Source organism: Mytilus californianus, unplaced genomic scaffold, assembly GCF_021869535.1.
Source record: "Mytilus californianus isolate M0D057914Y unplaced genomic scaffold, xbMytCali1.0.p SCAF_7, whole genome shotgun sequence".
In the NCBI taxonomy this organism is placed as follows: Eukaryota; Metazoa; Mollusca; class Bivalvia; order Mytilida; family Mytilidae; genus Mytilus; species Mytilus californianus.
In genome coordinates this window covers 25999278-26014374 of record NW_026262723.1, presented here as the reverse complement: position 1 = coordinate 26014374, position 15097 = coordinate 25999278, and the positions used below count along the sequence as shown (strand labels likewise).

General features: G+C 33.3%; 1 protein-coding gene across 2 annotated transcripts in view; it reads left to right on the top strand.

Moving 5' to 3' along the window:
• LOC127708906 (uncharacterized) overlaps window positions 1-15097 on the top strand; it is an 82081-nt gene that overhangs the window by 62430 nt on the left and 4554 nt on the right. The window lies entirely within an intron of this gene.

Sequence of the window (15097 nt, the reverse complement as noted above, 5' to 3'; positions counted from 1 at the left end):
GTGATACATGTAGGTGAACATACTAGCCTGCTTAAAACACCTCATGGGTTAAGAAAGTGTCTACACCTAGTCTTTATTTTCTTCTAAATACGAATAACATATTTGATTAGACGACTTTCTTTAATCAGACTTCAATTTAAATACAGAAACCTGGTTATCATTCATGTTTTTAAAAGTTTGCAGAAGGAGTCGGATAATTAAATGTCTCGACTTGGATAAGTTTCCCTTTGGTCGGCAGGATTTCAGCTGCAGTCGGCCTTTCCTCGCTGACGACCCGCTGCCTGAAAATTGAAAGGGCATCTGATTTTGTCACGTTAATTGCGTTCGATAGTCCTGTTCCTTTGGTACATAAATGTCTGATATTGGCATGGCCAGTCGAATAAGGTTTATATAGTCTACACACTTTAGTTGTAGGACGGTCTAGTTTCACTTATTTTTACCACGTGCACATTTGCAACAGTCGGACTACTGAAAAATGTACGTTTTTTGCGGTATATATATTTGTTAAAATTTTTCTTTCGCTATCTTTTTGCTAAAATAAATACATGAGAATGAAAATGCAGCTTACATTCATGTAAAAACCATGGAATAATTATGTTCTGTTTTAAGACTGGACCTGCATGTTTACCCTAATTGCCTTACATGACTTAACGGAGCTGTCAAACTATCATAACAACACCAGTGATAAGCACATATCGCGAAATTATATACTCATCAGTTATACCAAATTCGTGAAAATAACTACACATGGAAAAAGTACATATATATATGTAGTTTTTGCACTAAATATATATCAACAGTTTAATATTATAGATATCTGTCTACGTATATCACATATGAGACAATGAACTAGTGGTTTAGACTATTTATAGGTGTTTCTGCTTAATTGAGAGAGAACAATTCTAAGGTAGCAATCCTGACGGGAGTCCTGCATTATGAGGGAGTTGTTTTTACAGAGAGCAGAACTAGACAGGATTACTGGAAACAAAACAAAAATGAACTTATGGATTAATTGGTGAAAAAAAACAGTAAGAAAAATATACAGTTGTGATAATTAAGCATTACATACTTGTACTTTGGTATGATATCGCGAGAATGTCTGGAACGAAAACAGAGATCGACCAGGGCTAGCGGGAGGAAGGTTTGCTAAAGGAGATGTCCCATATTACACTTGGGGTATCACCTGGAAAGCAGAAGATAACGATTATTCCTAGTTTAGATCAAGTGGTAAGTATATAAATTTGTCAGTTGCACTACAGAGAACAAGCATGTTGGCGAAAATAAGTTACCGAACGCATACAAATTGAGCAATGAATATAAAAATAAGGAAATGCGGTATGATTGCCAATGAAAGAACTATTCGTTAGAGTCCAAATGAAATGCAGGCAAACAATCATACATGTAGATTGACAAATGTAAATATTCTATAGTTAATTGCCTGTGATTTCGTCCTATTATAGGCCGGATGATATGATACTCCAGCTCTCCTCTCTTGATTTTTGTATGTAACATTGCTTCTTACAAGGAAAGACCAATGTCAAAATTGTCCAAATGCCATATAGGAGGTACAATGCTGCATTCAAACATACACAGGAGTTAGCACAATATCCGAATGTCAAGCTTCAAATGTATCAGAGTCCGTAAAAGTTCCGATAAAATAAACAGAAACTATCAAAGATTTGCCGCATTTCCCAAATAAAAAAGCATTCAGATCTAAAACAACATATAACGAAATAATTTTCCTCGACGTCAATTTGTGTTACCAAATAATCTTTCTCACATTTACCTGATTGTAATGTATTTAGATAAATAACCTAGACTTAAACACTCATATTACACATTACACGTTCATCAATACACTTTATAAACATATTGGTTTTCACTAATAATTCGTGAATATTGAAAGAAAGCAATACACTATACAATAAAACAAATATACATGTATATTGGTAAATTTCTGCCATAGAGTAGATAACCGGTTATCCCACTTCAAGTTTTAGTGTATTATCCACCAAGCAGAAACGCATGATCAAAGTAAACGTGAGTGCGTCAGCTATATTGAACTTAACCATGTTCTCCTGGAATGATTAGTGATAGAAAAATATGGTATACAAGTCTCTCAACAACAAAGATCAGTTCATGTCTAGTAAAACTAGATTTATTGGATTTTTTACCTCAAATTATAGAATAACAGTTGACCACGCGTACTTTTACACTAATGAAATAGGTAAACCTATATATGATTTGAAATGTTTGCAATCCACCCTTTGGCATATTTCATCAACTTAATGCTATAGTCCATTTTCGCTGAACTAGTATACATTATTGTTTAAGGGTCAGCTGAAGCCCGCCTCCGGGTGCTTGATTTTCTAGCTTTGTTCAATACCCATTAATGGTCTTGGGCTGTTTTCTGCTCTTTGGTCGGGTTGTTTTCTCTTTGAAAAAAGTAAAATAACTAAAATACCGAACTCCGAGGAAAATTCAAATTGGAAAGTCCCTCATCAAAAGGCAAAATCAAAAGCTCAAACACATCAAACGAACGGAAAACAACTGTCATATTCCTGACTTGGTACAGACATTTCCTTATGTGACACATTCCCCGTTTCCATTCTCAATTTTATAATAGTTTTAGAGATTAAGATAAAAAGATAAAAAGACGATTTTTACCGTATGGTTCTAAGTGGAAAAAGTGTAGTCATCTCTTCAAAAATTTTACGTTCGCTAATGCTAGTTGGTTGACCGTTATGTGATATCTTATTCTGTCTATGAACACGCATATGTTTTAATTGTCGTAACCACAATCATGACCTCTTTTAATCGATTATAAAATCAACGAATGAGACTCATTATCAATTTTGTATTTACCGTAGACAACACGACGGTTGCCACTTGTTGAGTAGGATCTGCTAACACTTCCGGTGCATCTGAGATCACCTACAGTGTTTGGTGTGTACGAGTTGCGCAGTCTTTTTTCTATGTAGTGTTTTGTGAAATTGTTTGTCTTTTCGTCGTCTTTCGTTTTTTTCTACTTTTTTTTTGTTATGGCGTCATTTTATCTATACTTATGATAGATATAAGGAGATGTGGTATGAGTGCCAAAGAGACAACTCTCTATCCAAGTCACAACTTTTAAAAGTAAACCATTATAGGTCAAAGTACTACCTTCAACACGGAGCTTTGGCTCACACCGAACAGCAAGCTATAAAGAGTCCCAAACATGACTAGTGTAAATAAAGGCAACAGTAGCATACCGGTATTAAAAAGTCATAAATCGATTCAGAGAAAACAAATCCGGGTTACAAACTAAAACCGAGGAAAACACATCAACTATAAGAGTAAAAAAAGGAGCAACAGGAACACTGAAGTGCAACAAAAACAAACGCCAACATACATAGAAACAAACTATTTGATAACAACTGCCATATTCCTGACTTGGTACAGGACATTTTAAGAAAAAATGGTGGGTGGAACCTGGTTTTATGGCTAGCCAAACCTCCCGCTTATATGACAATGTTAAAAATTAACCATTCAATCAGGAAAACCAACGGTCTAATCTATGTGAAAAACGAGAAACGAGAAACACTTATGAACCACATCAACAACCACTCAACAACAGGTTCCTGACTTAGGACAGGTGGAAACAAATGCAGCGGGTTTTAACAGGCGCCAACATCCACCCTAACCTGAAATAATAGTGTAACATCACAACATAGAAAGACACACTATAAAATTCGAATTGACGTCTATATCAAAACACAACAGGTACATTTTATGTTATTTCTATTATTATTCGGACAGACGTGGTGGAATAGACAAAATCATACCAAATAAAAGGTAATCTTTATAATAAATATCTAGAAACTTCAATTTCCCGTAGACATAAAATGACAAATTCCTTATCATATTGTGGTATTCTCATATTCAAGTTTCGCTTTAAGTGATGAATATTCATGTTGTGATGAAAAACGATTTTCCTCCAAAGTGTAATAAGGATGTTCATATTCGTTATCATGCTGTTGTTTTCATGCTGAACAAACTGGTGAACATAGCTGTGGTTCCAATGTGTTTTCGGGTCAATTTCTTCTTTGAATTCTTTTAGTTGTGGACATTTTATATCTATCATTTCAGCAGGATTAACTTAATCATATTCCAAGAAATCATGTTCATTTGCCGAGGTTTGATTTTGAGACACGATATTCCTTGGAGAAAGTATATTTGTCTTTCTTTTGTTTGTCCCTTTCACTTTCCTGCACATCCAAATGGCAAAAACGGTAAAAATCAATATCTAAAATGCAAAAGATGTAAACATGATTTATTGCAGAAAGCTTCCTATTTAGAAAAAAATAAGAAGAGTATACGTATACATATATGATGACAGCATACATCTTTTATTTGGGGATTATTCTGATGTAATAGTCTATGACAACCAACATTGAAATGTGAATCTTAAATAAACAGAAATATAGAAATATTTTCCAGGTCTTTTTAATGAATTGCAACATACATGTTATCATTTCATATCATGCGTTTAACTATGTTTCAACATTGATGAATATTGACAACACGGTCTGCAAAATGATAAATAATAATTATGTTAAATAAGTAAATGGATATTTTGCGTATTAATTCACAATGGTTTGTTTTTGTATAATTAGCGTAAGGATATACTAATATGTAATTATATGATTTGAAATTATGTCTTAAAAAGCATAAACAAATTCAATTAATTGCAATACTCATAGAAGAAGACCCTATATTAATACAGAACGAATAACGATGAGATGACGAACAACGATCAAGAGTTGTTGACGTATTTTTTAAACTATGTTGAAGTCCTTCCTTTAATCACAAAATGATTAAAAAACTGATCTAGTGTTGTCTCTCTTTGTCTGTTGTGAATTGTAATTCACAAATACCAAAATTAAAATACTACAGACTCTCTGTATATTATTCTCATTTGTGTAGAAGTTCCATCCTCTGTTTTTCATTCATAACTTTTACAACTTATACAAAAACAATCACTCTAATTATACATACATTTTATTAAACCAACTTGTATTTACATTTTTATGACTAGAATATACATATTTACTTTGTGGCATTACTTTGGCTACAGAGTATTCTATAATATTTTTTTGAGGCGCCAGGGTGACTACCGATTACCTATACACAATTGCTATCAGCTAACCTATGTTGACATAGTGTCATAAAACCCCTGGTAGTTAAACACGGTTACACCACCACCTACCATGGGGAGTGACCGGGGAAAACACTCGTATTACCAATGCTCTAGTTATTAGTGCCCCACCTGTTGGCAGGTGTAGGCTTCCCCTCTATAAGATGAGGTGGAGGAGGTCCCAGAGTTACCCATCTGTAGACCCCACCGTTACCAATAATCACATTTTTCAAACCTGCAAATTGTAGAACGTGTCAGGCCCAGAGCAAGGGCCGAGTGAAATAATCCCCCAATCACTACCAGTCTCCTTGGACCCCCACATGAGAGCCCAAGTCAGCTACCAAATCTGACTTGGGTTCTCACCTCCACAAAATTTTCATTATTGAAGCATTGGAAAAGTTGATTTTTTTGTGCGTAGGAAAGACTCCCCCCCCCCCTTTGTATTTTATTTAAGAAAACCTGATTTCCAGTTTGTGATAAATGAGGTCCATCTGTTCTGTATAAAGACACCTCACTTGCCCTAATGTTCTCATGAATAATAGCTTTCCCCACATTTCCTATTACAAAGTTTTTGACCACTGAATTCACTCTTTTTCTCTTCTGTTCGATTATTGCACCCGCATTCAAGGGTGCAAATTGCCAGTATCTGCGCTGTAGCATTGAAGACCATATTATAATAACATTTCTAAATAAAGCCTGGTAACGTAGGATAGAACATTTTACATTTTCAATTAAACCCTTCCCTGTCAATTCTAAATCTGTCAAATCATTAGCTCCACAGTGAATAATAATAAAATTAGGAGAAGGTAAAAAATTTCTTTTTGTAACCAGTAGGGAGTCCAAATCTTTAATCTGTAAACCAGGTTGCCAAATCCAGTATGTTGTAACACCTTTGGACTCCAGTCCCAAGTTGGTCCTACCATATTTCTTCGCCTCTATACTGGCCCAATGCACAAGGGAACTCCCAACAATCCATAAAATCTTGGGACCTGTGAAAACTTGTAGCTTGTTGGCCTTTTAAAACTAGAAAAATTGCAACATAATATAGCGAGAATAAGCATGCGATTTCCATCTGCCTAATTTCATAATTACCTCCTCTGAGACCCCTTGCCTGTCTAGTTCCGTGGCTCCCCCAATTCTAAAACTATGTGACCTAAAATGACCTTTACTAATATGGAGAAAATGTAAAGCCTTTTCCAGTTTACTGCTGAATTGGTATCTAGTTAAAGGCATACCATTATAATGAATAAACAAATCTGAATTGTTACAGGTAGGTCGCACCTTTAAGTATTCGTTAATGAGTCGAATCGGACAGTAGTTTTTTCTGTTCTCAGGTATCAATAAAGTAACGGACTTTACCTTTTGGTCAGTTTTTGACCACCTTACTCTTAGCTCCAGGACTTTTTTCTTAACTAAAATATCAGAAATTGTTAAGTTGGAGCCATTTATAACAGACTTAGTTTTTGAAGTAGTGATTCCCCCTACCCTTAGCAAACCAAAGAAGGCAACTGAAAAAAACTGCTGAAAATAAAGCAGCTTCATATTTATTCTTACATACTTTATCTAAACAACCTATCATATCTAATAACAATTGCACTGTAATTGGTGCTCTAATGTCATAACGTTTCCCTCCTTGAATTCTTTTTATTCCTTCTAATGCCTTGCCAATTATAAAGAATTTTGTAGTATCCTGTATGTCTTGTATTTTATGATGGTATGAAACTCCGGATATATAAGATGATATGGTACCCCTCGAAAGACCCTGTACTGACAAAAAAGCTATAAAATTTAGCAAATCATTGACTGGCACTGGCCAATGCTGTTTCAATTTGTAAGATGATCTAAAATTACAAAGTTTTGACAGAACTAAATTGTATGATTTTTGTGTATTTTTGGACACACCTTGATTGATAATATAATCCGCCACCTGACTTAAATATTCCAGATCTGTGTTGGAATTTTGGTTGGCCACTGGTCTGCTTCTGGAGCTATGCTTCTGAACTTCCCCCACTTAGAACGGGAAAGACAATCAGCAATTTGGTTTTGTTTTGAAGGAATATAAATTGCCTTAACTGACGTATTGTTTTTTAAGTTCATTAAAACCATTTGTCTTACTAAAGTCATAACTCTACTTGATTTGCTAGTTTTCATATTAATGATTTGAACAACCGCCTGATTATCAACATGAAAAATAACTCTTTTGTTAACAAAATATGATTCCCAGGACATAAGTGCTGCTACAACGGGAAACAACTCTAACAATCTCATATACTATTTTCTGCAGCACCTGCTTTGTTGTCGACAGCAAATTGACAACCGCCCGATACGGGAATTCAAAAATTCAAATTCCACATGAGAGCGCCATCTATAGTCATGCCAAATATGGCAATGAGCTACAGGCTGCAACACCCACATACCCACACAAATATTTGTTTGAATTAAACCAGATTATTGAAAATATAAAATTTTGATAAAATATAAAATTTTGATAATCTCTATTATTCCTTCCGTTTATTGGATTTTCAAATATTTGGCCTTGGGCGTCACTGAAGAGACAAACTGCGCATCTGGTGCAGAATAATTAGTACCATTTATGCTATTAAAATGAACACATAAAATAGTTAAGGTGGTAACAAGCACCTTGACTAAAATTAATTTGTCTCGTTTAATTTTCATAAATTTTGACAAAATATTAACTTTGACCCTTTGACAAAAACATAAAAATTTCAGAAAACTTGAACCACACACTTTATCGGAAAAATGTCATTGGATATATAGCAGTATGACAATCACTAATTTTGATCATTGACAAGCTTAATATTTCCTTGACAATAGAACGTTATTAAAACGTTCATCTGATTTTTACAGAGTTATCTCCATGTACATGTAGTGTTATGTATCACCTTGAATAAGCAGAATAAAATGAAATTTTGAACATCGATTATACTTATTTCTTAAATATTTTTGTTATTAGTTTCCAAGATGATATGCAAAACAAAAGTAAATTAGTTAAAACATCATTTAAATAAAGATATATTTATAAAGTATAATCAAATTGTTTCTCTCATATTGGCATTTTTGTAGATCTTTTATCAACTGCGGATCCAGGATTTTAAAAGGGTCCAAACAATATTAAGAATGAGGCTTGTAAATAGTCTATGCATTAACCATATTATTGTGAGTAGTTCCATAAATCCTGCTCCTTTTTGCTGTTTATAATTTGCTTCATTGCACCTACTTATTATTAATTTCGGGATTATAGACAAAAACAGAAAAGTAAGTCCATAATCGTCATTTGAGAGGTAAAATTCCGGTCATCCGCCATTTCATACCGCTACACAAATGATCAAGCGTCAAAACGAAGGGTTATTGAATGGTATACATTCCTTACAACGACAAAGTCACTAATGGAATTTTAATCTTTGTTTTCATTGCAGTAAATTGTAAATTTAGAGTTATTTCAAATCGTTTAATTTTGTCAACGTGTTTTGGGATCTACAATGAACTAGTCCACCAGCAATGGTATGAACAAACTACTAGAAGTGCTTTGCTTTCCTATCCGATTTTGTGTTTTTGTATTTTATTCCTCCTCCTTTTTTGCACATGAGCGACACTAGTTATGCACTCTCAAAAGTAAAATGTTGTATTTAAAGAATGCTATCAAGGCTAACATTTTGGAATTCAATATAACTAGTTTAGGTGGACAAACAAAGACTGGTCTTTGTATATAAAGTACCTCGATTGAGGGTAACCACTGAATTATCAAAGGGAAACTGTCATCTGTTGTATCAATTTAATACTTTGATGTCCATTCTGCATTGCTTGATTCACTTTGGCTTTCATCGTGTTGAAACTGGTCGTTGATTGTTGTAGTTTCATAGATATCTGAAAAAATTGGTATCAGGATAAATATGATATACTTAAAAATATTTAAAATGTTTGAATTTCGGAGTTCGCATTAATAAATGCAAAGGTACACAGAAAAAAACCCATTATATAGATCTATTCTGTATTGGTAATTTAATGAATAAATAATTGATTTTTTGTTGTTTGCTCAACATTCATTTGAATTAATAGTATACCTCAAGATTATAAAAAATGGAGTTGGTTCACTAACTCATAGATTTAGGCTAAAAAAATTGAAAATTTTAACTGACACCATGTTGTTAGAATTTAACGAAAACGTATGATAATATGTCCTATTGTTTCAGTTTAAAAAGATTTTAACCAATTGCGTCTTTAGTGATGTCTTTTTTCCTGACATATTCTGTATACACCATATTCTTAACTTTACAACAAAAAGTTCACAGGGCGAGGGATGGCGCCACAAATAAAGCGAAGACAAAAGGTAGAAAAGGTGATAAATGTCTAGAAAAATGGACGAAAATTAAATCTGTTCCTATTTCAGGCTAATGTGTTGATGAATATGAAGCAAATATGCAATTTCTGTTATTATACTTTCAAAATGTATTACTAATGCATACACAATAGATTTACTCAATAACATTTTTGAAAAATATACTTTTACTAGGCCGTTTATTGGGGTTACCGGCTCTACTCCTTTGAAGTGTGCAGTAACGCTTGTTTTAGATGCGCAAGGAGTAGAACAATTATTGTGTTTGCTAGAAAATAATATTCTTTTTGCCTGTTTCTGATTTTTCATTTAAAAATATTAATGCATTGCCTAGGAGAAAGCAAGAGTATTACAAAATACGTAGTAGAAGAAAAGATAAAATTGTGCATTAGCATAAATCAGCATCAATGAAGTACCTCAAACAATTATCAAAATTATCTTACTGATGAGTGATGTATACATACATTCTATCAACGTTTTTTGCCGACGGAGTCTGCACAAATTCTAGATAGTTTTGCTCAATACTGCTAATTTTCACTCTGATTTTTTAAGTCTAAATTCGTGTTCACTCATTGCACCAAATATAAACGTAAATAATTTATCTATTAATCTAGCCAAATTGAGTGGAGTGGTGTTGCATTTATCCATTGTACCTTTTGACAAATAAGAAGGAGTTAGCATGGCATTATAAACTAAACTAAACTAACCACTAATTATTGTAACTGTAGCTATCATCAAATACAGGTATTTTGTGTCATTTATCTTGTTATTATTTGTACAGATTTGATACGTCAATCTCTTTCCAAATAACGTTGATATTTTGTTATTATGTTGTACTGTTGCACAAAAGTTAAAGGTTTGGGACAGTTAATGTTCACAAACATGTTTAATCTCATCACATTTCATATCTGCCTGCTAGGAGCTTGTAATTCAGTGGGTTTCGTAAGTTGGTGTCTAATATGTCTGATTTTCGTTTGTTTTTGCATAAAGCAGGGCATTGGTGTGTATAGGTCAAAGGATAAGTGTCTCATTGGCAACCATACATACAAATGTTCTTATTTTTATGTAAAGTATTATTCATTTTCAGTATGAACAGTGCCTAAACTGATGAACGAGAACAATAGAAAATTACCTCTTTTTACGATAGAGTCGAAAAAATCAATAATAAAATAATGCCGGTGACGATACTGATCAAAAGTTATTTAAAAAAAAAAAGGGAATCGTGCATCTTAAAAAAATTATTTGCAGCTCAAAGCCGTAACAACCATTGAGGCAAGTGAGGCATATTTGCCTCACTAAAATTTCGACACTGACATTTTTCGTGTATTTGTTTATGGTAATTGAATACGAAATATAGTGATTTGTTTTTTCTGTCTCAACCTTAATTTCTATAATTTGATATGTAGATATAGGAAGATGTGGTATGAGTGCCAATGAGACAACTCTCCATCCAAGTCAAAATTTATAAAAGTAAACCATTATAGGTCACAGTACGGTCTTCAACACGGAGCCTTGGCTCACACCGAACAGTAAGCTATAAAGGGCCCCAAAAAAATTACTAGTTTAAAACCATTCAAACGGGAAAACCAACGGTCTAATCTAAATAAAAAACGAGAAACGAGAAACACTTATGAACCACATCAACAAACGACAACTACTGAACATCAGATTCCTGACTTAGGACAGGTGAAAACAAATGCAGCGGGTTTAAACGTTTTAATGGTACCAAACCTTCACCCTTTTTCTGAAACAATAGTGTAACATCACAACATAGAAAGACACACTATAAAATATCAACTGAAATAGCTTAACTCAATCAAAGGACATATTAACACCATAGTTCCTTTTAAATTATTCTTCAGCATCTCACCGGGTAATGTTTCTTGATTACATTAAACTAGTAACCGGTAATCATCATGGATCTTTGGTTAAAACAGGCTCTTGCAGAAAAGGAAAAGCGATACTGAAGGTGAGGAAGGAACAATTCTTGTAAACTAAAATTCTCTACTACCCCTACCTTTACTTTGAGGGACGGTGGGACCTTTAAAACAGGATTTCGCGATAAGGATGTCAGCTGACCAAATATTCTGAAACGATTTGACGAAACCGGCCATAGAAAAATTGGCAAACTCCAATTTGAATAACTGAGTCGATGTTTGTTCTGTGGTCTGACGGCAGACTCAAACTAATATTTGGATGTTTATCTGACATATAAATTAAGATAAAGTTGTTAAAAAATTGGGGTTAGTACATCTGTTATACAAAGAAAAATATATAAAGAGTGTCCAAAAATAAAAACTCCAGACAGCTTGTCTCAACGATGTCAAGCCCTCTGGAAATGCTCAGAATGCAGGATTTTACACAATATATCCCAGACCCCCTGCCGAAATGTTTCGCCTCGCCTCGCTCGGCTCTATTTTTTCGCAAGTTCGATCAGTTCTGCCTCACTAAAATAATATACCTAGTTATGGCATGAAATTATTAAAAACAAAATCAAAGAATCCATGCGAATACTTAAAATCAGACTGAGAGTGTTGATATTAAGTCTGTCAATCGCACTAGGGATTGATCTCAGGTTCTCTGGAAGAGCAAATCAGTAATTATACTTCAGAAGCTCGAAAATTACAAAGTGTTATGATCAGTTTCGTAGCATTAACACCAATACATAATGTTATTATTTTGCTTACAAGAACTTTATACTAAATCCTTATAGATCTGTTCCATTTTTGAATGATTTAATAATAATCCTTGTCGTTATAACCATGTTAACACCCTTATTCATAAACGCTCCGAAATATTTTCAAATAAGTTTCTATTTTTGTCAACACATTATATATCTGAAATAAATCTTTGTTGCCGACTATTGGTAATTGCACAAATCATTTAATAGGTAGATACATGTAAATAGATTTTCAGCGTTTACATTCTTTTAACAAAACTGGTACTGTTTACTGACTGCGTAGTATTAAGTTGTCTAAAATGACATAGTAAGACCTTTTACTTTCCTTCTCACTTTCTAGAAGCGAGGTAGGTTTATACGGCGAATTATAATAGTAAGACATGCTCTTTGGTTTTGTTTTAAATTTATTTTAACTGATTTTCAAACCAAAAATGATAACAGAAGTATTACGGTCTTACTTATTTCCATCAATATGTACATCGGAGAATTAGCTTTCCTCTAACAAAATACCAGATCAAATGATTGAAAAATACCACGAAACTAACGACGTTGATCAATAAGCATATATCGTCTAAAGGAAAGCACCTCCAAACTTGTCCTTTTATAAACAATATTATCGTTAAGACTGATAACACAACATTTTATTTACTGAAAACTATTTGTCTTTAAATAAAAGTAACTATAAACAATGCTCAAGATATGTTAACATTCTGTCTCAAACCAAATAGACTTCTGAATTTACCTTTGAGCTCGGTATCTTTTTATTACATTTGATGCAGAGCGCTCAATTATCTTGATTGATGATTGAAGATTATTGGTGTTTAATACCACTTTCTACATTCCTGGCTATATCGTGAAGGCCAGTCATTGTGCGTATAGACAGGTAAGGAAATACTTATATGTAAAACAATGACTATTAAAGATACGTGTTTGTTCTTTTAGAATCAGATTACTCATAAGGTTTTAATAACCAGAAACTGCAATGTACAAGTGTACAAGTCGACAACAAAACGAAAAAAAAATTTGTGAAGGCAATACATTGTGATACAAAGAACTCGGTCTTATGTTGCTACACTTCCAACACCGTTTTGGTAAATGATTTGTATTACCTATTCAGAGAAAAACTTCTAGTAGTATTTATCTAATGGTTTCTTAATTTTACATTTACTACATTACTCAAAATAATATTTTCTACAATTATTTGTCATACTTTATTTTTTTCAATTATCTGGAATTCAGTATGATCGATTTCTTTTAGTTTTTAGTTGGTTTTAAAGGTTTAAAATAGTACTGCAGGATTGGACTTTTAAAAAGCCAGTCTTTAATTTTTTTTTCAGAATTTAGTGTCATTGACGTCAATAATTATACGTATGCTGTGGCACACAAGATGTGTAATATTTTGGATTATTACTCCATCAAAGACAGTCTTAGTCTTCAAAATATTGCTTTTGAAGGGAAGTCAAATTGGACAAACGTTTTAAGATTTTCGACGGAACGATGGGTAGATAATACCACTGACATCAATGCCTTGAAAGGTAAATATTCTCATTAATATCAATAATATTGTATCCAATCACTTGGATGAAGAGTTGTCTCATTGTCACTCATACCACATCTTCTTATTTCTACTTAGCTAATTTTTTTTCTTAAAATATTTTTTTTTTTTTCGTTTTGATAAATCAGTGATCAATGCGTTGAAAGTTATTAATATTTAATTTGCTTTTCTTTTAGATATCACGGAAAACATGAGAAATCAATTATGTTTATCAGCATCACTGAAGAAAGTTGGATATCCACCTGCTGTAAGAGAATTACCTTGTAACAACGTTCTACCATTCAGATGTTCTCCTGCATACACACCTGCAAAGACAGTTGATACATTGAATACTGGTAATGACACAACTGTATGCGTTCTTGTCGCAATGGTTATATTGATGGTATCGTGGATTCTATAGTCATGATAGTAATACCGTAAGGTCGATACCATTGTTTGTAAGCGGATGATTGGCATTATGCACAGGGCATGCAAAAAATGCGTGTATGGTTATTTGATGTATCAAACAAAGTTGTTAACTGTGGGTAAAATCACATTCTACCAATCATAAATTATGTATTTTTGCAGTAAAATCCGTATTATTTGTACTTTTTGTCAATATATCATTAATGAAACGTATATTTTTTCACGGGAAATTTATGGCTTCATCCTTGTTTAAAGGTCTATAACAACATTTATAATTAATTCGGTAGAAACATAGACACGTTTTTAACATTGTTACACTACTATCGTCTTATCAAACTACTTGATTTTAAACAATAACTTGAATTGTCCTGTATCAAGTCAGGAATATGGCAGTTGTTATCAAATAGTTCGTTTCTTTGTATGTTGGCGTTTGTTTTTGTAACTGTTCAGTGTTTCTGTTGTTCCGTTGTTTCCTCCTATAGTTGATGTTTCCATCGATTTTGGTTTGTGACCCGGATTTGTTTCAGTTCAATCGATTTATGACTATCGAACAGCAGTATACTACTGTTGCCGTTATTGAATTGAATCTGTATTTGCTGGTCCCAAACAAGTCTAACAATGTTTTAAAATAAAAATGTACATGTTAAGACTAATCATCAGATAACATAATTTCGGTGCAAGCAATAGTCAAGATAGATTCATGCTGAAGGGGGGCCATGTTAAAGTCAAAATGGTGGACGATATGATGAATAAACTCCAGTATAGATTGTTTAACTTCTTATTGTGACAATTAAACAATTGTAGAGTCACATCTTGCAAACGAAGTTGAAAGGCATCCCGCCTTGCTCGGTTTTGGGCATATACAATTTCCGAACATTTTCGTATATTACATTTACCATTGTTGAATGCTGATATACTTTTTTGTTT